General features: G+C 34.0%; 1 protein-coding gene across 2 annotated transcripts in view; it reads right to left on the bottom strand.

The window, feature by feature from the left end:
• Positions 1 to 24554, bottom strand: part of FAT4 (FAT atypical cadherin 4) — a 126333-nt gene that overhangs the window by 94974 nt on the left and 6805 nt on the right. The window lies entirely within an intron of this gene.

Genomic DNA, 24554 nt, shown 5'->3' on the forward strand with positions numbered 1-24554 from the left:
AGAAAAATGTGATTAGAAACAGCATGTTTTAATAGGTAGATTTAACTACAAAATATAATGAATGATGTGGATGAAATTATTAATATTTGGTTATGGGATATTTGTTTTATAATAATCATAAAAGGAAGATTACTGCTTACATACACACACACACACACACACTCACACAGAGTTTTAAAGCATCTACAGTAATTTGTCTTTAATGGCCTAAAAAGATAGCCAAAAAGACATGGAATACTTTTTTATTTTTGTTTACATTAGAGATTGAGAACCCTTTTTACCTAGTTCTGGAAGGTTTTGAAGGTCATAATTCAATTATGATGGGCATAAAAAGGTAGCTTAGTTCAAAACAAATGTGACTTCTAAAATAAGGAAGAACATTAGCTGCATACTTCATTTTCTACATAAATAAGCAAGAATATCAGTTATAAACACACTCCTTGGCTTTCCCATGAAGGTAGAAATGCATTCAATGTGTCTTACTTCCAAGCAGCACATAGCTTCCTTACAGAAAATGCTACTCAACTGTCTAGAGCAGGGGTTCTCAAACTACGGCCCACGGGCCAGATACAGCCCGACAGGGTCATTTATCCGGCCCGCCTGCCTGATTGGCCACCGCTACTGTCTGTCAGAAGCGGAAGTGTCAGGGCTGTGCCGGGAGCTGCAGGAGATGCATGAGGAGGAAGATCGCAGAGCCGGACTATTCTACATGACAGATATGCCGGGTCCGGCGGCTCTCCTCCTCTCCTCATGTTTTTTTCAAACTACAGTCCAGCCCCCCAACATTCTGAGGGACCATGAACTGGCCCCCTGTTTAAAAAGTTTGAGGCCCCCTGGTCTAGAGTATCATGCAAATAATATAGCATAAGAGCTTTGAAAAGATCTCCCCCCACCCTCTTCTCTTTTTATGGCCAACGTAATTTTTGTAAGGATGCACATTATAAATTGCTATTTGCATAGTCCAATCCTATGCATTCCTATTTAGATGCAAATCTGTTGAATTCTGTGAGGCTTATTCCCACATAAGGAAGTAATAGGATAGTAGTCTAGTTACCAGTCATTTACCCAGAATTAAGCAACATAAACAGAATCAGGCAGAACTGAATAATTTGCAAATTTGCAAAAACTTCTAAGAAAAAAATGGTAAAATTTATTCAATTCACTTCTAGCTTTTGGGCATTGGCTTATAGAAAAATTGCAGTAGGAGGAATATATTTATAATTTGTGCCTCATATACTGCATCCACCAGAAAGTTAACAAAGATAGTTGGATTATAAATTGTTTTTTCTTTATCAGTGCTGTGTTGCACAGCACTGTAGAGCACAGTATAAACTCCTATCATCCAGAAAGCAAAGGGAACAACAAGGTTTAAAGTAAAGGGAAAAGTCAATTGGCTAATGTTCCTAATTTACGTTATCTTTATATATTTACTTACACAATTTAGAGGCTGCCTAATTCCATAAGACTCTGGGCAGCTTATAATGTTAAAAGCAGGAAAACAAGAAAACAATAAAGCATAGCTCATGCACATCTGAAAGACAATAAATACTTAGATAAAAATCTAGACATTTCAACACCCATCCTATCCTAATCCCTGGCAAAACTTCAGATCTTTAGTAGCTTCCTGAATCTCACCAGGATAGGAGCCATAAGGATTTCTGTCTATTCCACATGACAGGTGCTATGACAGAGAATATAGGTTATATTTTAGGTTCTGTTTGCTCTTGACTAGCTGCAAAAAAAAATCATGCTTTCAGCAAGAAATAAAGATAAATTCCCCATTGATAAAATGGGCATCTAATGTGTGATCAGAAGGCACTATAGAAGTGAATAGCATAAATACATATATACATTTTGGAAATTATTTATTTATGTATTTATTCATTCATTCATTTATTATTTGTTTGTTAAATTTATATGCTGCCCAATACCCCCAGAGGGTGAAACTGTTTATAAAGTGAAACTGTTTCAAGGATATGTGCTATCTACATCTTTTGGCCTATGATTCCCAGAATCACATCCCATCATTAATACAGGTAGTCCTCACTTAACATCTACTCATTCAACAAAGTAAGAAGTTATAACAGCACTGAATGAGGATTACCTACAATGGGTCCTTGTAGTTGCAGATGTCATTTTGTTCCCACAGTCATGTGATTTCATCCCCACAGTCATGTGATTGCAATTTGGATGCTTAACAACTGGCTTGCAATTATGATGTTGCAGCATTCTGCAGTCATGTGATCGTCATTTATGACATTCACTGCTGGCTTCCAACAAGCAAAGTCAATGGGGAAGCTGGCAGGAAGTTGCAAATGGCAATCACATGACTGTGGGATGCTGTAACCGTATGGGATTCACCTAACAGTGGCAACTGGGACTGTTGGAACTGGTATTGTAAGTCAGCACAGTCGCATGATGTTGCACCTTATGAATGCATAGCTCTGGTCCCAATTACCATTGGTAAGAACTTCCTGTACTTGCTAGAGCAGTTGAATCCAAAATAACTGAAGGACACCAGGTTCCTTATTACAGCGATATGTACACTTATTTAAAAAAAAGGCAAATAAATGTAAGCTGCTGATGAGCGAACCAATGGTGCTCAGACCCGCAGAAGCATTGTTTAAACACTGAGCATGTCCATCTAAATGTCAAGGCTAGGAAAAGAATGCTCAAAAGACTGCTGACTCAAAAGGGCAGGAAGCAGATGCTTAGGATTTAAACCTGGGGGTAACGTACATATATACATATATCCAAATACCTCTATACAGTGATATCTGTGTCCTGGAATGGCAGTTCTTTTGAGTATATATGACTTCTTTCTTTTTGGCTATAGAACAACTTCACTAAGTTGTGTCCAGTCAGTGAAACTTCCTCTAGTTAGCTACCAAATGCAGGGTAATTCCTGGAGAGCTGAAAGTTTTAGTTATGTCCCGAATGAAGTATTACAATAAAGGACAGAATTGTCATTTCCATTATAAAAAAATCCCTTACCATAATTCATCCATCTTCTGTGATCACATTAGAAACATTTTGAGCAGGCTAAGACAATTTAAGAAGTGTTATTCAGAAATTGAAAGACAGAAGGGCACTTAGCCATAAACTTACTTTGTAAGCTTATTGTTCTATTTGAAAAGCAGTTCAACGTATACATTATTATTTTAACACTAAAAAAAACCCTGTACGTAAGGCTATCTGGCTTAGAGAAATATAACTGTGCAAGTTCAATAACTTTGTATTCATACAATGCTTGATCAACATTCCTGAAGCTTTCATTTTGGCATATGATGGGCCTTCTGCAAACACATCTGTAATCTATTTAAGGCTATGCTATGGGGACCATAAGCTAACCCTAGAACATTAGGGGGGAAAAAAACTATGAAAATAAACAATATCCCAGGCTTAACATCCAAACTAACCAAATAACAATTATGCATTTGTATTATTGTAGTTTTACTATCATCCTTACTACACATTTACAGATATTAACCACAAATGCTATATGTCATTCTAGGGTGGGGATGGGGAAGAAGCAGAGAACTAAAAGCAAAGAGCAGAGTTTTATTGTAAGAATTCCACACTAAATTTCAAAGATAAAAAAGATCACAATACAATTCCATGAATACCTAATTAGATATCCTACTATAATTAGACTTTGGCAAAGAGGATGCTAGCCTAACTTTCTTATAAAAATCATGGAGGTGATGAAGTTGTCCAAATTAGGAATACGCAAATCAGTCAGTATCAGTATGACATGCCCTAAAGAATTAGTTGTTACATTAATTTTTCTACAAATTAGGCAAAATAGGCAAACAAAACCAATACAAAATATTTCTGCAATTATTGTTGCCTTTAATTCTCTCTAACATATATTCTGTACTACTTTTTCTTGCTATATGAAATGGGAATATAACTTGCCCCATGATGCTCATTTTTAATATAACTTTCCTAAATACATGCTTAGTGTGCAACTTTGTTTGAATTCAGTAAAGATCCCAGACAGTTTGTTAGAATCTCTAGCAAACTCTGAATTGCACATCCCCTAATACTTTAACATGTTCCACTTTGGGCAGATCATATTCTTTTGCTTGAAAAGAAGTCCAGGACAGATTTCTTTTGCATCTCTAGTACAAATATCAGTTACTATTACCACTTTCTGTTTTGACCTTAAAAAAAGGTTAATGTTTGGTTTAATTACCTATTATTTTTCAAAATACGGTTGTAACCATTGCACAATAATTAAAACATCCAAAAAGAGGTATCGTAATAAAGGTGTCATAATACTAATAATCCAAAAATGAATAAGAAATGAGCCGCTAAAAAGTGAATAAAATAATTCCTTTGAATTAATGTATGATGCATTTTGTTTAAAACAGACACTAATTTAAAATATAAATATTCTGTTTTCTTTCCAGTCACTGACCAGATAACTATCATGGTTCATTATTAAACAGACAGAAACCAAACTGCTTTTTGTCAATACACTTTTTTCTCTCCTTTCATCTTTTGCATATAGTTTAACACAAATGTTTCTGAGTTCATAAAGCTGCTATTCCCATTATGTCTCAACCTAGAATCCATAGTTTGAACACTGATAACATTTGCGGATCAAACTAGAAAACAACAGTTTAAGAAACTTTGATGTTTCATTGGTTGGCAACCTGATCATACAATGTATACCATTACACAGCATCAGGACTTAGCCATCAAAATTAAAGATCAAGCAATCTTACCAGAAGTTGTTGATTGTATGAGATTTAGATTTCTTTTAGGGAAAAAAAACCCCAAATATTTTGGACTTTGGATATGCAATTTAGAGTTCTTTCAAATACCACTCTGCTATAAAGCAAACATTTTTTCTGGATTTCTACTGTCTAAGCTATATAATTTGCATACTGTGTAAATTCAGAAAGTCTGTGATCATAAAACCAAAAAGCAAAGTGCCAACTTCTTTTTCCAGTATTTATAGCCCATCTCAATCCTGTCTGCCTCTAGTGGAATACAAGGTTAAAATCTTCATAGATGTCACTAAATGAATGTAAGAAAAACAGGTACCCCCTTCCTCCCATCATATACTTTGCTTTGTTTGTTAAACACCATGAGAGTTGGACCCATCTATGCCTCTATAACAGCAAATTCCATAAAATGTGGGCTGCTATCAAGAAATTAAAAGTGATTTAATTGCACAAAGCAAAGATTAGGAATTTCTATAATATTAACAGAAATCATATTCATTTGTTAAAGAGTCATGGTATGGCATACAGTATATTCCTGGAAATAAATTTATTTTATCCAGAATATATGCTTTTTTGAAGTTTGGAAAGATCAAGTTAGCTTTCATGCCAAAACAAATAATGATAACTCTACTGATAACATCTTGAGACGTACCATAACTTTATGAAGAAGAATACTGAATGGCCTTGAAGGACAGGAGAAAGAGCCACTACCAAGGAAACAGTCCAATAAGAATGACTTGAACCTGGACCAAGAAAATTACTTGAGAAAACTTCGCATACAAGCTCCTCCCTAGTCCACACACAGATAAAGCAAAGGAGGGGAAAGCACATTTAGATTTGCAAGATTCTGTTACTATAGGTGTTACATTAAAAGTAGTCCTCACCTATATGATATTGATTTCTTAGTCTGGTCTACTGTGTTGGGCTGATGCTTTATAAACAATTTGTAATATATTAATACAGCCTCCATAAATATCTAACCTTTTTTTAGCAGCAGGAATGAGCATTTCAAGAGATGATCAACCAAACAGCTATTATATACATATATGTGGAGTCTATTACACAGGCTTGCATAATACTAATCTTTCCTCACTTCAAAAAGTTATCCTGCCTACTGAAAATAGTTTTGTAAACAAGTCTATTGGGTGTGTTGCAAGCTTTAAGTATTAAATCTACCAAATTATGAACAGTCTAGGTTGAACTCTACCTCCAGTTGGTTAATTCTTTTGTTAGTTATTTTTGTAAATAATGTAATTAGTAGCAATGGTAGTTTAACTAGTATGCATAAAGCAATACAGAATACAGCTCAAAGTCATGTTCTGAAACCTTCTGTAGGTCTATCTTGTTTCTTGTATTGATTCCTCTGTGTCACCCTTCTCTCGCCAACTTACGATAATTTATTTCAAGTTTACTGACAATGAAGTTCCTCCAACTCTGAATAATTAAAACAAAATTTAACCTATATGTACAAAAGACAGAGTTTAGTTTACTATTATTGGGAAATATGAGCTGGCACATTTGGGCTGCAGTTAAGTGCTACAAGCTATATTTGCTATAGCACTTCTGGTTAGAGCTGGGGATTTTAAGGAAGGGAAGATATTGTTTTACAAGTGAAAGAAAGAATATTTTCCCTAAGGAGAAAACAGAGGATTAAGGCTAATCTTAGTCTCCAATTTGAATTGACCTTTAAAAATCCTATAGTAATTTTATGCATACACATCCTCTCTCTGTAATACATTTACTCATAAAACATCTAATAGTCAATGGAAGGAAGGAAGTCTATCATTTGTTATAGTAAACAACATATACAAAACCTGGGTGTGGGGATTCTTGATTTTCTTCACAGAGGCTACTTAGTAGATTCCAGTTCAGAAATTATTTCTGTCAAAAGCAAGAAGTATTTTTTCATGTACTTATACAGTATAAGATGATAGCTCAGCATTGCAAAATTGGAATTGAACATTTTTATTATTTTTCTTTGCCTGACTTCCTGAGTTTGTCCCTTATTTTCACTGGCTATTTATGAAAAGGGTTTAAGTGCAAAGATGAGGAATCAAAATTAAAACGAAGTCCGTTAAAAACAAGGATGTTTTTCCCATGTCAACTCAAGGGACTTTCACAGCTGGGCTTTGTGTAATTTCCTCATATGTTCACTTTCATGTTTCTCTCCTGTTCCCTGAATTATTTTGTCATTTTTCTAATCTAAGCCATAAAACACCTGCAGCATAAGAAAAGACATGAAAATCTATTAGGGGAAATCATGAAGGTTCCCTTAAAGATTGAACTTGAATTAAGAAATGCCATCTTTAAAGCCTTTATAAACAGTTCAGACTAAAACAAAGAATGAAGACATAAATGACACCTACTTACTACAGAGCCATCCAATTTCCAGTGATTCGTCTTTGGTTTTAGTTTACTTTTTCAACATATTGTACAATTAGTAGCACACAGAACTTCAGCTTTCTCCAAATGGGTGCAGTTCATCCTGTATGACTTCCATCAACTCCAACCAATAAACCAATGGTGATAGACTTCTAATCTTGCATTTTGTGATAGAATTGTAATCTAGCATTTGTGGCTATCACGACAATTATTATCTGTGCTTTGAGGTTATGACTTAATTTATATCTTATTCTTTATCAAAGTGAAATACTACCAACAAATTGTGCTTATATAGAGAGCTCCACACATCTTATACCCCCTTTAAAATGGCACTGCCTCTGTGAACTGTGTTTCAGAAGGTGCCAGTCTTATCTGGACTGCAAACCAAGCAGGCTTGGATATGACTAGCACTTGGATGGGAGACTTTGAAGGAATCCTAAGGCTATAAGCTAGACAGGAAAGTTGGAAAACATCTGGATACAAAGCATGACAAGCCCTTTGTTGCCAAGAAAATTATATAGACATATCTATTAAGTTACCAGGAATTGAGCCTGATTTGAAGGATATTTTTTTTAATGTAGCCCATTTTGACTTTATATTATTTTGCCCTGTAATGGTGCTAGAGTTGTCATGAATTTTACACTGTCATTGATATGTCAGTGCTCAAGGTAAACACTAATGCTGTAATGCTTTGCATGTTTATCAGGTATGTATGTCCACATATTGACTCTGGGTAGCTTACAGAAGGTAAAAACAATACAAAGCATAATATAAAACACAGCAGCACATGCAGCAGCCAAGAGACCAAACCAATCTAAACAACATAGCATACCACAGGCTCCAACCTTCATCCCTGGGAACAGAACCATATCTTAAGGGCCTTCCAAAAGACTGGCAGGGTTGGGGCCAATCTAATCTCAGGGGGAGAGTGTTGACAGTAAATCTTGACAGTCTACTGATTAGCTATTTGGAAAGATGTCAGTTATAACACAGTACTACACTGAACAAACATCCATACCCCAGTGGAATAGCAAGTTGCCAAGTATCCTTTATGCTTGTGGCCAGAGATTTGTATGCTTTTGCTGTGGGGGAAGAAACTATTGCTCTTTCTAGGAGCCATAAATCTCCTGACCATGGTTTACCATTGGGCTGCAGGAGGACCTGTCACCAAAGGGCTACATACTTTTAAAAGCCACAGGCTGTTAACCTTTCCTTTTATATTATATCCTCAAAATAATGGTTCCATTTCTTCAGCCTGTTTTAAAGTGATAATCTAGACCAATTATCCCACAGTGAACAGAACTTTTCCCCCAAATGACTTAAAGTATAAAGACTAACCACGTTAATTACTGTTAACTTAATAAATTAATCTCTTTAGGATAATGACACTTTTTAGATTCTATAGCTTAATTTACATATATGTGTTAAACTTATTTGGACTAAATTACAACTGGAATCAGTACCATATTCACTAATCTGGGAATAAGCTCCACAAAGTGGGTTTTAATTCTGGGGAGACATGTATAATGCTACAATATCATATTTTTAAAAATGTTAATTATAGTACATATCTTCCTTTTCTGGGGAAAAAAAAGTAAGATTTAAGTGCTATGAAGTTGGTAATGGGATACAAGGCTTTTCACCTTGAGGTCAATATTTCAAATCCTACTCAGGTCATTACTCATTCAAGGCTGTTACAACTTGACAACCCAGGATGTGTAACTTGACAACTGGAGGTATCACCCATATTATTTGCAAAAACTTCAGTTCAGTTGAATTAAGAGTATAATAAAAAATCCCATCAGTGACAGAAGCAAACAGCAGCAACAAAAAACTCCATTCCACAAAAAAGCCACGTTGCTCAACATAAAAATATTACCAACTGAAAAATAAATCTATTGTTTGCTTTTGGATCAAGAAGGAAGGAAGGAAGGAATTCTATAATCAATGAACAGATAGCACCAATAGATACTCTATAGTCTGTAATAGTGACAGGGGTATATTATCTTTGAGATAAGTGGGATATAGACAAAAAGTAACATCAATAGAACACTGACCTTTTATTCCAATTTTGCTCTTAAATTTGTATTATTGATAAATAATTTTATTATTACCTTGAAATACAATTTAACTTAAAATCTAAAAGTGTAGTAATCAAAGCAATCATCCCAACTGTAAAGATGTATTGAAAAATTATTTATTTATTTTATTTCAGTGTAATATGTATTAAGGATTATATCTGCCAGAACAACTAAGAGTCATCAGGAAAAAACACAACAAATGCTTTTAATTTGTTCCTTTAGTTGCTGATTGTAAGACTGAATGCTATTCTAAAAGTGCAGGAGGCATGCTGGGGAATACCATATAAGGCTTTATGTAACATTTCAAGAAATGCTTTATTGTGCTTTCATTATGTGACTATTCTAGATATTGTCCGCTAAAAGGAACTATTACAGTGGCTATATATCTTCTATATAGTAGCTAAATTTTGTGTTCCCACAGTCAAAACAAGCAACAGCTGATGCAAAGCTGAATACTGTTGTTGTTGTTTTCTTTATAATTATGTTTTTTAATCAGCTGATTAAAATTTTTAATAATGTTTTCACTCAGCTGATCACTGAGTGAAATAAATAAATTGTTGTTGTGGGCTATCAAGTGTATTGAAAGTATTGTTATGTTCATTACTTAAGGATATTCCCATCAGGAAGTGTCTAGATTTCCACAACAGTATGCAATAGAGATTCCATGCAAGAACACTTACTGACGAAAAGGCAAAACATTATTTCAAGACGGCAGGGTTTAGCTTGGTGCATGAAAAAGAAAAGTGACGGAAGAGAGATAAAAAAAGAATTGCAAAACAAAGAAGAAGGTGGACTTCCGAAAGAGAAAATGAGGTAACAGAAAGATAGAGAATGGGGAACCAGATAATTATGAAAGGAATAGCATCTTATTATCTTCTCTGGTATTACATTACTAATATTGCACTGATATCGCTAACACATTATAATGTTCTGTACTACCTGAGGAAATTGGAAGCATAAAATGGCATATATTGTAAATAAATTAACTTTAGAATTGAAATTCAATGGCCCGCAAAACTGTGTGTCGTGTTTGGCTGATTACTGTTCCTCTAAAGAGTTCAGAATGGTCCCATTGTTCATAAGACATTTAAATGTCTTAAAATGTCTTAAATGTCTTAAAATATGATTCATCCCATGCAAAGTAAATTTCCCATCATAAAAAAGTTTATAAGGAATTGTTAACACATTCAGCAATTCTTTATCTGCAACTATTACCAGATTAAAAAAAGGACTGTGCTTGAAGTAAATAATGGCAGACACCACTTTGCTTGAAACAAATTATTAGCTTGTGCAAAAATGAGACCACCCTTGATGTCCATGTAAGCAATAAGGCAGCTGTCACCTTGGCCTTTGAAATAATTCAAAGAGAGTTACAGTGACAAAGCAGCTTTTATCAGCAACACTTTTGTGCCCCCTGGAAAAAAATGCTGTAGATATACTGCTGACACCCACACACACACACACACAGTTAAATCAGCAGGACCACTCGTTTTAGGAATTAGTGTGTCAATCAGGATACACAGCTGTAGCACACATAAAATTTTTTTTTTAACATATACCTAGCTACTTAAGAATGTCAATCCATACTAGGTTTACCTTTAGCTGAAGTGTTACTATACGAGAACTATTTAAAAAATAACACCTCTTAAGTTTCCCTGAAATATTTTCTCTATAAAGACAAACCTCTTTAGTTCCAAATGAAGAAATATAGCAATACAATTTCAATTTCTTTGAAAGTACCACAAATAACGAATAACTGTGTATTCTTGATTTATGCTATTGTGAAATAAATGTCTCTTCTGAAATACATTTAATCCAGAAGTAACATAACACAGAGTGAGATAACATTCATTATCACTGTGTTCCATTAGCAAGATCACTTGAAGGTCCAATGAACTGTGCAAATTTGAGCTATGACTGATTACTTTCAGATATTATCAAAATATCCATGTCTTATCTTTTACACTGACTTTTAAATAAAATTTTAGTTGTATCTCAAGTACTTCTTGAATTGTGATCATTATCTATGTGGCATCTAATTAACTCATATGATATTGGGCAACAGTTCAGCATTCATTTCTCTTTGAAAACAATTACATACAGATAAGAAATTGTAAATTTAAAAGCAAGAATGAGAAAGCAGCACTTTTTTAATCCACTGACTCATGCTGATGGTATTACAAAAGAATTTCTGTGCTATGAAATCTAAACATTTTTGGGGGCAATTGTTATTACTATTTAGCCTCTATAACACAAGCCACTATTTCTTAATTCCAGAATGGTCTGTCATTTTTCAACAGTGTAAGTTTTTCATTATTCATATATACAGAGGCTGTAGCATACTGAGCTGTAACCAACTACTTGAAAAAAGAGATGTTTCTTAGGGGAAAAAGATCAAAATTATTGAAGGGATGTTTTTGCAAGATGTTATTGCATGTATCAAATAAAGAGAAATAATTTTTCAAGATTACTGATCAAACCAATTCTAATTTTTCAATGCTTTCCTGCAATACATATTCCAGAGCTAATAAAAGAACAGTGGCTGGTTTCTTATGCACTACTGTAGTCATATGTATTATATATTTAAAACTATTTGCATATTAGGTATTACTGGATGATGTATGAACAGGCCATTAATTCTAGCACCAAATGCAAGGTAAGAAAAGAATTTATTTTTATTCATAGAATTGACTTAGAAGTCACCTTTATCCTGGGAAGTTCTACAGCTATGTGAACACAATAGAAAGAAATTAAAATACTGTCTCAGTACACAGAGATATGAAGTGTGAAAAATGAGATATTGGGGTTTTTTTTACATTGTGATTTTCCATAAATAGTAAACAGATGGATTCATTTGATCAGAAATAAGGAATGTCCAAACTAACACCAAGTGCTGATGGATAAGGATTCATAAGCCATAGATAAGAATAAAGATTAAGTTAATTAAATCTATAATATTTGTATGTATCAGTGTGAAAATTAATTGTATTTAGAAACATTAAAGTGAGGAATGTATGTGAAAGAAACCAGATATGTTTATAGATGAATTAACATGGCTGTCATGAAGTAAAAAATTGGGTAACCGACAAATGTTGCAAGGGATATTTTATAAAAGAACTGCTGCTTTATAAAAGAACAGGAAAAAAAACTATATCTTTAGTTTCTGTTCCACACTCAAAAAATATACTTTCTTTAATTGGACACATTATAGCTTCTTTAGCATTTCTCTTTTTTTCTTCAGTTAATTAACCGGCATATCTTTTAATGATTAATATTTCTCCTGTCGGAATGCTAAATGACATTTCCACTAAGAAAGCAGAAGTCTAGTTCTGGACACTGGAACTATTGTTCTCCTTTCAGATCTTTCTTTTAAATCTTGCCTTGTTTTGCCTCAACAAACCAATGCATAATGCTGCTGCACATCACCCTCCCAAACCAGGACTGTCAATATCAGGTTGTTTAGTCACCATGTCTGCGAGCAAGCCAGAGTCAGTCTTCCCATGAAAATCAAGTCAATGACCTGCATCTCTTGCTCCTGTGAACCAAAAGATGGCTATAATTTTTCTTTTTCTCTCCCCCCAACCCCAGTTTTAACATGTTGCAACAGTTCCCTCAAGTCATTAGCCAATATAAAAATGCATCAATTCCTGCAAAGTTAAGTTCTTTCTGAATGACTGCATTGTGGCTGATTAGGCACAGTTTTCTTATTTTGTCAAATTAAATAGAGAGAGACAATAATATAAAGAGAGGAAAATCAGGGAATGTTAAGGTATTTCTTCACTCAGACGATGTTCGCCTTACTATCTAATCAAGTGGAAAGACCCTTTATTTGCTATTTTCTATTGTGAAAAACTGCAGCAATAAAATGTCTAAAGATTTTCCAACACTTTTGTTACCCAAAAAGAGCAATGTTAGTCAACTGCTTTCTGATTTAAAATAAAAAGATAAAAAGAAAACAATTAGAAAGAAAGAAAAATCAACTTTTGTAGTAGTTTGAAAATTCAGACAACTGAGATCCACATACACCCAACAGCCTTTTCACTTTCCAAAAGTTTGCACCAAAAAAAAAAGTTTGTAAAGAGGTTTGAATAAGGGTTTTTGTGACCATAGAAACATTATAAATGATGGAAGATGCAGTCCACAGAACTTCAAACGATTTTATTAAAGCATCACTAATCAGCATCTAGAGTTTTAGTGTTAAGGCCAAAGGAGAGAATAGCACTCCAAAGTCTAAGGACCTTCTAAGAAGTTTTCTTTAAAAAACAAAACACAAAACATACCTTTTTGTAGAAAGTAAGCTAAATATTATTGTTACAAAATCACATCATCTATTTAAAGAGATTAACAACCATTAGATCATATGCGTCCAAATAAACTATAACCGTTTTTGGTATGTAATATTCTATAGTGTGAGATGGGGTAGGAGGAGATAATGAAAGAGGGGTGGAGAGAATGAACATTTAACAACCCAATCTATTAACTAAATTACCCATTTCATGATCTCCAGTGCTATAAAACCTGAACACAATAGAAGAACAATCCAATGAAAGTGGAGTGCTGTTCGGCTCCACTGATTTTAATAGGGGACGGCTAAGCTGCTCTTAGATTTCCCTTTGAAATTGATATAATAAAAATTTACTTGCTAAATAGTATTAGAAAGTAAAAACTTTGAGCTTCAACTGTAAAATGTATGTAGATATTCTTAATTAAATGGATCTTGTGTCCTGCTATAAACATACCTGATTACTTGGATCAGCAGGACATGCCTTTTTGAGGCGGCTCCACTCTCAGAAGCTCATCTATCTAGGCCAGTGGCTCTCAACCAGCATGCCATGGCACGCAGGAATGCCATGGGCTTGCTTCTCTTGTGCCATGAGATTTAAACATATGTATATATGATGAATAATTTTCTGCTGTGCCAGAGAACCACTGCTATATTCCATATTGTGCCATGGATTTAAAAAGGTTGAGAACCACTAAACTAGTACTGATTTAGAGACAATTGTCTTCTATAAGAACTTACTTTAACATTGTAGTCTATGTCAAAATTGCTTGTTCTTTGAAAATAGATTAATTTTGCATTACTGCTTGAATAGGGCAAGCATATCTGGGATGAAAACATCTAAATGGCAGCAAGGAGGTTCAGAAAATTCTAACATTTTGCTGCCATCCCAGTGAGCATCTGGATTTCAGTAGTCCAGTTCTAATGGCCCTACATTTAAGCCTGTTTCCAAAAATTATATATGAACTTCTTTTGGTCTCTTTCACAATCATAATTAGATTTTCTGATCCTGATAGAGTTTGCTACTTTGAAAAACAAGCCTATAAAACAAAATTCCAATAAAACCTGCTATGATGAAATAAACAGTACTAAGTAGCAAAGTAAGTAAAGTTCCTATAAACAGCTAGCTAGACTTATTTACCAATAATTCATTCATCCATTCATTCTTATCATAATTTTGTCTTGCTTTTTTAAAAATTTGTAGAAAATACTTATAACTGGTTATATAATGGTTATCCTAATGCCCATAACCCAGAAGCAAGAAACAGACTGGTAAAAGAATATATTGTAAGGAACTCTAGGAATGCCTTCTATTACTTGCATAAAGAATGAAAGGACATCAATAAAACCTTGTTGCTTGTTTGTTTTGTTTGAAAAGACCATTGTTTCTTTAAAGGTGGTGCTATGAATAAATTCATAATGAAAGGAAAACACTCATCTGCATTGGCTGAAGTATATACAGGAGCTTTCTAGAAAACTACCTTACATAATGACAATGAAAAGACAAAATCCTGATAGCCACTGTGCATCCAGCTTTAGAAATCCTTGGGCAGTATGACTTGAGGTCACCCAGAGCAGATGATCCCTTCTTCCAATTATTATGTTGTTGCCAATTCAGTTACCTCTTCCATTATGGTCCATAGAAACCATTACATTGCAGCCAAAACATGTGAATCTCTTTCACTCTGTGCTGCTCTTAGGTTTAGAAAGGACAGATGAATAGATTGCAGAAGCTAGAAGGAGATGCTGCAGCAGTGTCCGAGGGATTTTGGTGCTATACTGAATTTCCGTTGCATATGGATCTTGACCAAAGTTTATTTATGCTAACTACCAACATCAACCCCGTTTCATTTATATTTACTGCATGTTGCATTATATAGGCTTACAAGAACAATTACATTACTTATTAAAATGCCAGTGGGCAACTTGAGCTCCTTTTATTGTGGTCTCTGTCAATATGAAGTAGGAAATACCCCCCCAAGCCTTATAAACCCTAAATGTAGAATTAGCTTTGTTTTTAAAAGCGAATAAATCTCCTTCATCTTCCTCTCCCCCACCAAAATTATCTTATTAATTTGCTTGATGCAACCTCATCCCCTTGGTCATCTCCCAACTACTGTAGGTCCTAGCCACCAAAAGACTATTCACGCTGATCTTAGAGACTGGAGCAGAAATATTATTATGGAATTCATTAACCATTGTTTAAAACATATGTAGCAGGACCAGTCTGCTTTGCCTAAGAATGTTTTTTTGAGCAGTCAAGCCTTTTCTTACAAGCCAGCAAGATACCTAAATTACATCACTGTCCCCAAATTTCAGAGGGCACTAACTCTAGCATGCTCTAATGCTCTTCCTACAGCAGTTTTGGAGGGCCGATACAAAAAAGTCCCATATCAGCTGAGATTGTGCCCCTGTGGACAAGGGGCTATTGAAACTATAGCATACGTCCTCTTATACTGTATTTTTTATAAGGACTCACGAATCTATTTAATAACTCCTCATCTGATAAAATATTCAGGAAATTCTGATCTTTTTTATGTCCAGTTGTTGCTATCTGATCACAATGATTTAGTTTTCTTGAACTTAACTAAATTTTGTTATACTGTCTGCAAAATTAGGCAGATTTTGATTGCCCACAGATGACCCCACCAATCTGTATATATTTTATCATGTGCTGTTCATTTTATTAATGTATTTTTAATGTATTTCAATGTATTTTTATTTGTAATTCTGGTCTGTGACCATAATAAAGATGAAAAAAAAAATCTGTAGCAGTCCACAAGGTTGCACATTCTTCTCTGCTTCTTATATCCAGCAAATATAGCAAATATATAAAAAATTATTCTTCTTACTATTGTTACTAGATGCTATTTTTAAAAAAGTTATTAATCTTTCAATACAGCATCAGATCTTTGAACTAGAAACCAGTGACAGGTAATATACAAGGCATCCCACAATGATTCTGAAGCATATAAAACCACTCATCATCCAAGTAAAAAATGTAAATTAAAACCATCGCTATTCCCCAGGCTATGTGGCAACATTCAAACCAAACAGAAGATCAGTCAATCTTCTCCAAGTTCTTTCTTTGAGCAGAAAGAAAGAACTGAACAAAGTTCTTTAATACTTGGCTGAACAATCAGTAGACTCAATAATGAATATTTTAAGCCAAAGATCATAAAAATAAATTATTACATGGTAGATCTATTAACAGAGATCAAGTTCTCAAGGGTTGTTCATATACACAGTAAAGATTTTTGTGGGTATATACTGCATATGGGAGATTTGCTTGCTTAGAAATACAAACCCACTAATACTGTATATAAAAACAAGCATTGCAAATAGAAGTTTTATACATTATGTTGTAGACTTCCAAGAACATGGTTATTTTTGATATAAGAAAGTAGTGAGCCCTCCACATATAATCCAAATGATATGTTCAGGCAAAACTTCATCATAATTTAATCTGCTGATTTTGATATAATGGTCTGTGATCCTTAAACTGAAGTAAGAAAAACCCAGTGGTTCAACTGGCAGAATAAGCTTCTGCAGATTTTCAGAAAAGCAAGTTAATTTTTTTTTTAGTGCTTCCACAATGGAAAATCCTACATTCCAACTTGATCATACATTGCAACCTGCTTTTATTGCAGGAAACTATGCACACATAGTTCTTGTACTCATACTTTAATACTAGAAATTAAAAGGGCAAAATACTTGCATCTTGATATATTTCATATATAAAACAAATCAACAAAATTCAGCATGAAGGGTCCCATTTAATACTGTGTGCCAAATACACTCTTCCCCAATGTACACTTTCCTTGTATATATCAATGGTATGAATGCATTCACTATCCAAAGAAAATGCAATTTTCTGATTCCTTACACTTTTATAGCAGCTAGAAGTAATGTCAACAGTAGACGATTTCAAGACAAAAACAGGTAATATGCTCTTTCCAACAGCTTTACAAACACACAGAAATTGAATTGAAGTCAACAACATTTGCCATGTTCAGGGAAGTGACAGTTTTCCTATCCAGATATTAGTATTTCCATGAATTGCTTTAGGAAAGTGCTCTTATGTATATCACATTTCAGTTAAGAAGGTAAAGTTTTAAAAGTCAAATCATTTGTAGAAATGTGGCACATGATGTTTGAAGTATGGGTCTTCATAAGTCATAAAGACTAAATACTTATTTTCATTGTATTTTAATAAGACACTTGTAATGCCATTTTATTTTTTTCATGATTGGTTTCAAGATTTACTATGAAGATATTGCAAGGGACAAAAAACCCTAAAAGAAGAAAGAGACAATAAGATGTGTTCACTGTTCACAATCATGGCATTTAGTTATATTAACAAATCAAAATAATATAGAGGGGGGAAAAGCCATTATGAGTTATTTCTTTTACAAATTCAAGATGAGCACTGATTTATGATTGTAATAGCTCTTTCTGATGAGGAAATTCCTATTATGGGGTATGTCAATGGGCCCATCTTAGCTCAGATATTTGAAAATAAAAAATTGAATTTTCATGAGTTACTATTTATTTATGGTACCACTATTTGAACTCTTGAAAATTTAGTTTTTTCTCCTGCAAAATGTAAGTTATTTTGTAGTATATTATAAAACATAATGAACATGGGGGAGGGGGGGAAACTAAATGGAAAACTATCTTTCCAAGAAAATGAGTCCATTTGGATGCTTGAAAACTTCTTAAGAATATTAACGTAAAAAACCATCACTATACATCCATTCACCTGAAAGCAAATGGGTGACATGGCTTCTTTCTATTCTCTCTAGCCCTCCTGTATGCTTCAAACTCAGGTTACATTTTGTTTCCTTTTAAAATGCTGAGCTTATTTCCAAGCAAAGCACTAGGCTGTAGCAATTCCCCATTTTTATTTCTATGATGCCTCTGAGACTTAACAGTGGAGGGTGGTGATTTGCTTTGTATCATACTGGTCTCTCATTTAATTGTAATGGAAAAAAATGATTAAGTATTAATATTAATTTGCTAAAAATTCAACCTTAATTATACATATTTTTCATGGAGTCTAAATTTCAAGGAAACAATATTTGTCTGGTTTGTTAAAGTGGGGTGGTTGTGCCCTGCTGTTAAATGAAGTCACAGCAGAACAATGAATTCTGGAATTTGTTTTATCCCTATTTATTTTTGTAATTGTTCTCTTACTATTTTATAATTATTCTACTGCATACATACTATGCATGAGTAGCCATATACAGAGAACTATCAGTTACTATCATCCATGTTCCTTTTGTTTGAGTATTTTGGCAGGTACATGTATTTCTCTCTCTTTTCCAACAGTCTCTAGCTTTTGCAAAGCAAGTATTTGCTCCCTATTCCTTACTAAGAATTCATTAGACAATTCATTACTATAAAGTCAGGTGGTGTTTTATGCCTGTCAAGGATGTGATTTAAAATAACTTAGTATTATTGGCCCTTGTTTAATTATATTGAATTAAGCATTGATTGAAACTTGTATCTCTCTGACAGATAAAGAAAACTTGTGCCAAACTACATGCTATACACAACTGTGTGGTTATTTCCCCCAACTTTTTTATAAAAAAATGAAAACAAAGGCTGTAATTGAAAACAGTCTTCTGACATTGCAAAACATTTTTTCTTCTCAGAAAAAAAAAATTTATTGAAAACTTACATTATTTTTCTGTAAGGCCAAGATCTTTTGTTTTTTTAAAGAAAAGCAAAATGAACAAACTTCCTTTAGTTACTATAACCTATTTCTTTACTAAAAATATCAGCCCTTAATTATCTTGCTTCTTCTCCCTACATCATCCTATCCACTTAGAGATTGATTTAAACACACGCACAACATATGTTTGCAGACTTCAATCCCATTCAACATACAAACACACACACACATACACAGAGAGAGAGAGACAGCAGGGAAAAATGATGTATATTAATCATTTCTAACCTAATTTTAAAATGATCCCATTTTATTAATGTTATCCTCCTTATCCTATTTTGCCATCTGCTGATGGAGGGTAGACTAGAACTACTACATCCATGCTTTAAAAAATACAAAAGAAATCTAGATGGCAACAGAGATTTTGGAGGTTCTGTACCTCTTTGCTGCTATCTAGTGGTCAGGTGGATTTCCAGCCCAGATCTGATAACCTTACTCTGGACATTAACAGGCCTCAACAAAGATAATGGAAACATCAAAGAAAAGAAGTTTCAGTAATCTCAGTAACATACCAAACATTCTCATTTACTTCATGGATGACAAAATGCCCTTAATAACCATATAAAATTCTACCATTTCAATCAAAACTCTCCAAGAAAAAAAATACTTTCACCTTCCTCCTATCTTATTGTATGAATTAATTTTCATGGGTTTTGACAATGGGTGAAAGTAAGCCAGTTCTATGAATATGGTAGCCCCAAATAACAACCTCTAAGCAATACATTCCTTGTGACTAGCATATTGCTACTATAGGATGCCAGGCATTTCACCAGAGAGAAAAGAAAAACTGAGAGGGAAACTAAATCACAGAGAAAGTATGCAAATGAGTCAATTTGCTACTTCTCACTAATAAGGATTATAAAGAAGTTTTCACTTTGGAATATGGATGGGGAAAGATATCCTAAACCCAAGGCTCCATAATCTGAGAAAAAAGTTCAGTCTGCCACATTCAAACCGTAATTCAGCAAAGGAGATTCTGACAACTACATGAAAAAAATGAACACATTTATTGCAATTTAGAGATGAACTGAGCCTATATTATGTCGGATTAAGTCCCACTGAAGTAAGTAAAGGACTCAAACTTGCATTAGATTGCACTCTTAATAATATTCCAACAGAATGCCAGTCTTTGGTATATTTCATTCCTTCCCCTTATGCAAGTCAATTTTAAAAAGTCCTAAAGTGCAAGTAATACTGCCAGATATCAACTGAGTTTATGTTGACCTTGTGGGGAGACAGTTATATCTAGGACCCAGTAAAAACCAATCCACATATAAGCCAAAGGAAGAAGCCAATAAACAATTGAGAAGTTAAGGCAATCCTGTCCACCTGTGGTGGAAATATTTCTTTATCATTCACACAGCATGAGGCTTCATGATGAATCCAAAAACACCAGTAGAGGAAGTAAAATTGTGAAACAGAAAGAACACCAGGGAACCCAAATTGGTCTATGAAAACTCCAAGAAAAACATCAATCTTAATCACTGCAGAGGAATTTTTTTAATCCAGCCATCTTAATGAACTTTCTGGACCAACATACAAAGTTTTTGATCTTGCATAGTGTAAAGTTAGAGTAATAAATACAACTAAATTACACATGCATATACAGGGGCATAATTCAAGACAAAAGCTATCATAGAGCTAGACTGTAGAAATGCAAGCAATAAATCTAGTGGTCACCTAGATTTTTGCAGCTCAGGTATGAATTAAGTAAATTAATAAAATTACATTTTATTCATTTAGTCATGAATAGATTCCATGCCCTCTGCCCAGTGCAGTACTGTATTTGCTATTCCAAATACAGAAGATCTGGGCAGTGAGAATGAGAGAGAGAGAGAGAGAAAGAGATCTCCTTTGGAATCATCTTCTTTCAATTACTGCATAAAGTTGCAGTTGTGTGCTGTTACTTATACTTAAACTCCTTCCAAATCAATGAAAGCACATATTACTTAACTGTTCTATTCTATATTTATCTAACTCTATATATATAATTTCAAGAAGAATATGTGAGAGGTTAGCAGAACATTCAGTTGTGTGACAAAAAGGATGCTCCCAGTTCAGCATGTTAAACAAACCTAACACTTCTGTTGTAAGCAGCCAGAGATAACAACTGAAATAACTACATCAGATTATTTTTTTCATCTGAGTTTAACGAAAATTATTTTTATAACTTATAATATTATAGCCATCATAGCTTGAAGTCTTTGTTTAAGACATCATCAAAAATGTCTCTTGCTGAAATAAAGACAACCCAGCAATCAATGCCAGTTAATAAATGCCCGCCTAGATAAAATTGCAGAGGAATTGCTCTAAATGGATTTGGAATGGAAAATGCACAAGAAAAATAATGTTTTAAAAAAAAACAGTGTACAAGTTACTTTACCTATCTGATCAGGAAACATATAAACTCTTCAGTGACTGAATCTTTCAAGCCAATCCTGTTACTAGCATGGTTTTCCTACTTTAAAAAAGCAAATTTTGAACAAAAAAATCTTATGAAGAGACAATTGTAGAATCTTTTCTAAATATTCATATTTACATTATTTGAGCCTTTATCCTAAAACACACTGTTGCTGAGAATCAAAGCATGCATGAAACCCTAACAAAGATATTAATATTGCCTGCTTGTTCACAGGACAGCTTGAAAAATATGCATTTCCTGATCAAATGATATGGTTCTACATATCTGCTTTCTCATTTAGAATCTGTTGTGAAACATTTTTTTTCTAACTGTATATAGGTACATCAACAAAGTTATCATACTATGTGCAGTCCAGGAGCACAGTGGCTTCAGCAGCTACAAAGAGTGGATGTATTTTTTTATACTGTACCACCTTACTGTACTGTTGAGCTTTTCAATGAAGCTGCTGACACTACTATTTTCCTGAAATTAGCATCAGACAGTTTCAGCAGGCTCTTCTCTCATAATGTCTAGAGCAGCTTTTTGAAAGTTTAAATAGATCTCTAAGTTGTACTCTGATTTCAAAACATGAAAAATCAGACACAGATCAGGCTGCTACCTTTTGTAGTTAAGATCTGGCAGCTTCACTGTTGACAGATATCAAGTAAAGGTTTTTTGATGCTATGAAGAGCATCAGTTGAAATTGATGACAATGAAACAACTATTACAGGCATGTAACTCCTGAAAAGGGAGACAGGGAGTAGAGAAGGTGACAGTCTTTGGAGGTGGCATTGGGGAGATGGCATTCCTTCGTAATACATTTATGCAACTCTTACAAAACTGCATATTAGAGAAAGTCACTGAACATAAAGAAATGAAATAAAAACCTGCATGAGTTCCCTCTTATTATGTGTCAGTTCTGAGGCTCGGTTGATCAAGTTACTTTTGCAGAATCAAGTACCACTGGGATGCATTTAACATGTTATTAGTTACTATAATGCTAGGCAGAGTTATACAAGATTAAGTCTTACTCAACTCAATGGGACTTTGTTCTGAAAAAGCACATGCAGCAGTGCCAATATACAACAAGAACAATCTAGCACTAACAACAAATACTAGATTTGAGGTATTATACAATAAATTTTTCATTCAAAACCATGTTTTTACTGTTACAGTACAATATAATGTACAAATAATATAATTCTTTTACTCAAACATTTATTCCTTGCAATAATTTATTGTTTTCACAGGAATTTCAATACTTACTTGAATAAAAGAATTCTGATGCTTCACTTAATGCACTGTTTTCTATACAATCAGATATAATTTCATTAGGATTCAAGTAGCAAAACAAATTAATAATTCTATGCAGTTCTATGCAAATGTTAAACCCCATTAAGTTCAGTGGGACCAAGCCAAGATAAATGGATATAAAATTACAACTCATGCTGAAATGTAAAGCTTATTTTGCCTCAGCTGCTTTGGTTGAACTGGACTGAACTTGTAGGCAAAGTCAAACCAGTGGGTGGCATTCTTTTCAGTTACATTAGATTCTAGTATTTACCAAATATATAAAACATAGTAAGATTCCTTCTAATAACAATAGTTAAATGACTACTTAGTTAAAAATGCATTGATATTTTTACTGAATTTATAAAAGCATGCAAGAAATAACATGGTTTGACTTCCATAATTTCTCTTCTGATAACCAAAAAGGAAAATAAATAAATAAAAAGTGCCTTTAAAGGCAAATTAAGTTACTCTATTTCTACATTAAACATGTAAAGTCTCTTTAGAATCAGATTTGACTTCTGGTGACTTCGTGGACACATTTGGAGAAAAAAAAAATCCAAGTGCTTACTAGGCAAAAGAAAAATTCAGCTCAGGGACCCAGAATAAATAACTCTGTTATATGTACTAATCAAGCAACATATCATAACATTCTAGAATTCTACAGCTTCGAATACTTCACCCAGAATAATATGTTTTGACTGATATCAAGGTTATGCATATAATAACAAATGTCATGCTTGCTTCAAATTAAATTCAGTATTTTTTACAGTCCAAAACTATGTATGTTTATAAGGAGGTGAGTTTCACTTGATTACTCCTAATTAAGTGAGACTGTAGCCTTAAGGTATTATTCCTTGGCAGCAATTTTGGTACTGTCCAATTCTGTTTGGTTTCAGAGCTCAAGTTCTTAGACCATCACAGAAGCCAATGAGTCATTCTCTACTTCCGGCATCCCCTACTGGCTGAGTGTTCCAAGTTTTTGTGAGCAACACCACCACAAGTCAGAGTACAATGCAGAAATGAGGGCTCAAACAATGTCAAACGGAAAAAGAAAAGCCCCACCTCGGTTGGCATTGTATTTTCTTTAACTATGTTTCTAAAAGACAGCACTCACTCTAACTGTACAAAAGATTATGTAAACAAATACAGCCATGATACGAATTACCCATTAGGAGTTCAGTACAACATTCTGAAATAATAATAGTAACAATAATGTCCTGAATAATGTTTTGGAATCCATGTAGTCTGAACTACTAATAAAGGAATCATTCTGATATTCAGTGTTTGGCTTCTGTAATTCTCACCCTCTCTGTATCTCTTTGGAAAGCTGAATATTGGCAAGGCCAAAGAAACAGAAACTGGAAAGAGCGGCGAAGGGAAACTCATTTGGAAGAACCAGCTAAGTTTCCTGGGTCTCATCCAACACTGCATTATTGTACAACGATCAGGAAGAAAAAGTCACAGTGTGGTACAAGCAAAAAAAAAAATAAAAAAATCCATATTTAACAGATTAAGCTGAAAGCAAGCCTAAAGTGAGATTCTTTCCCCTAATTGCACTTTGCCTTACACTGAGAAATGTCAGGTATGAAACAGGTAATGCAAATTGCAGGCCAATTGAGATAGATTAAAAAAAAGTAACTTACAC

This window comes from Python bivittatus, unplaced genomic scaffold (genome assembly GCF_059951505.1).
Source record: "Python bivittatus isolate LINGU-HERP-01145 unplaced genomic scaffold, Pbiv_v1 ctg000070_np1212, whole genome shotgun sequence".
Classification (NCBI taxonomy): domain Eukaryota; kingdom Metazoa; phylum Chordata; class Lepidosauria; order Squamata; family Pythonidae; genus Python; species Python bivittatus.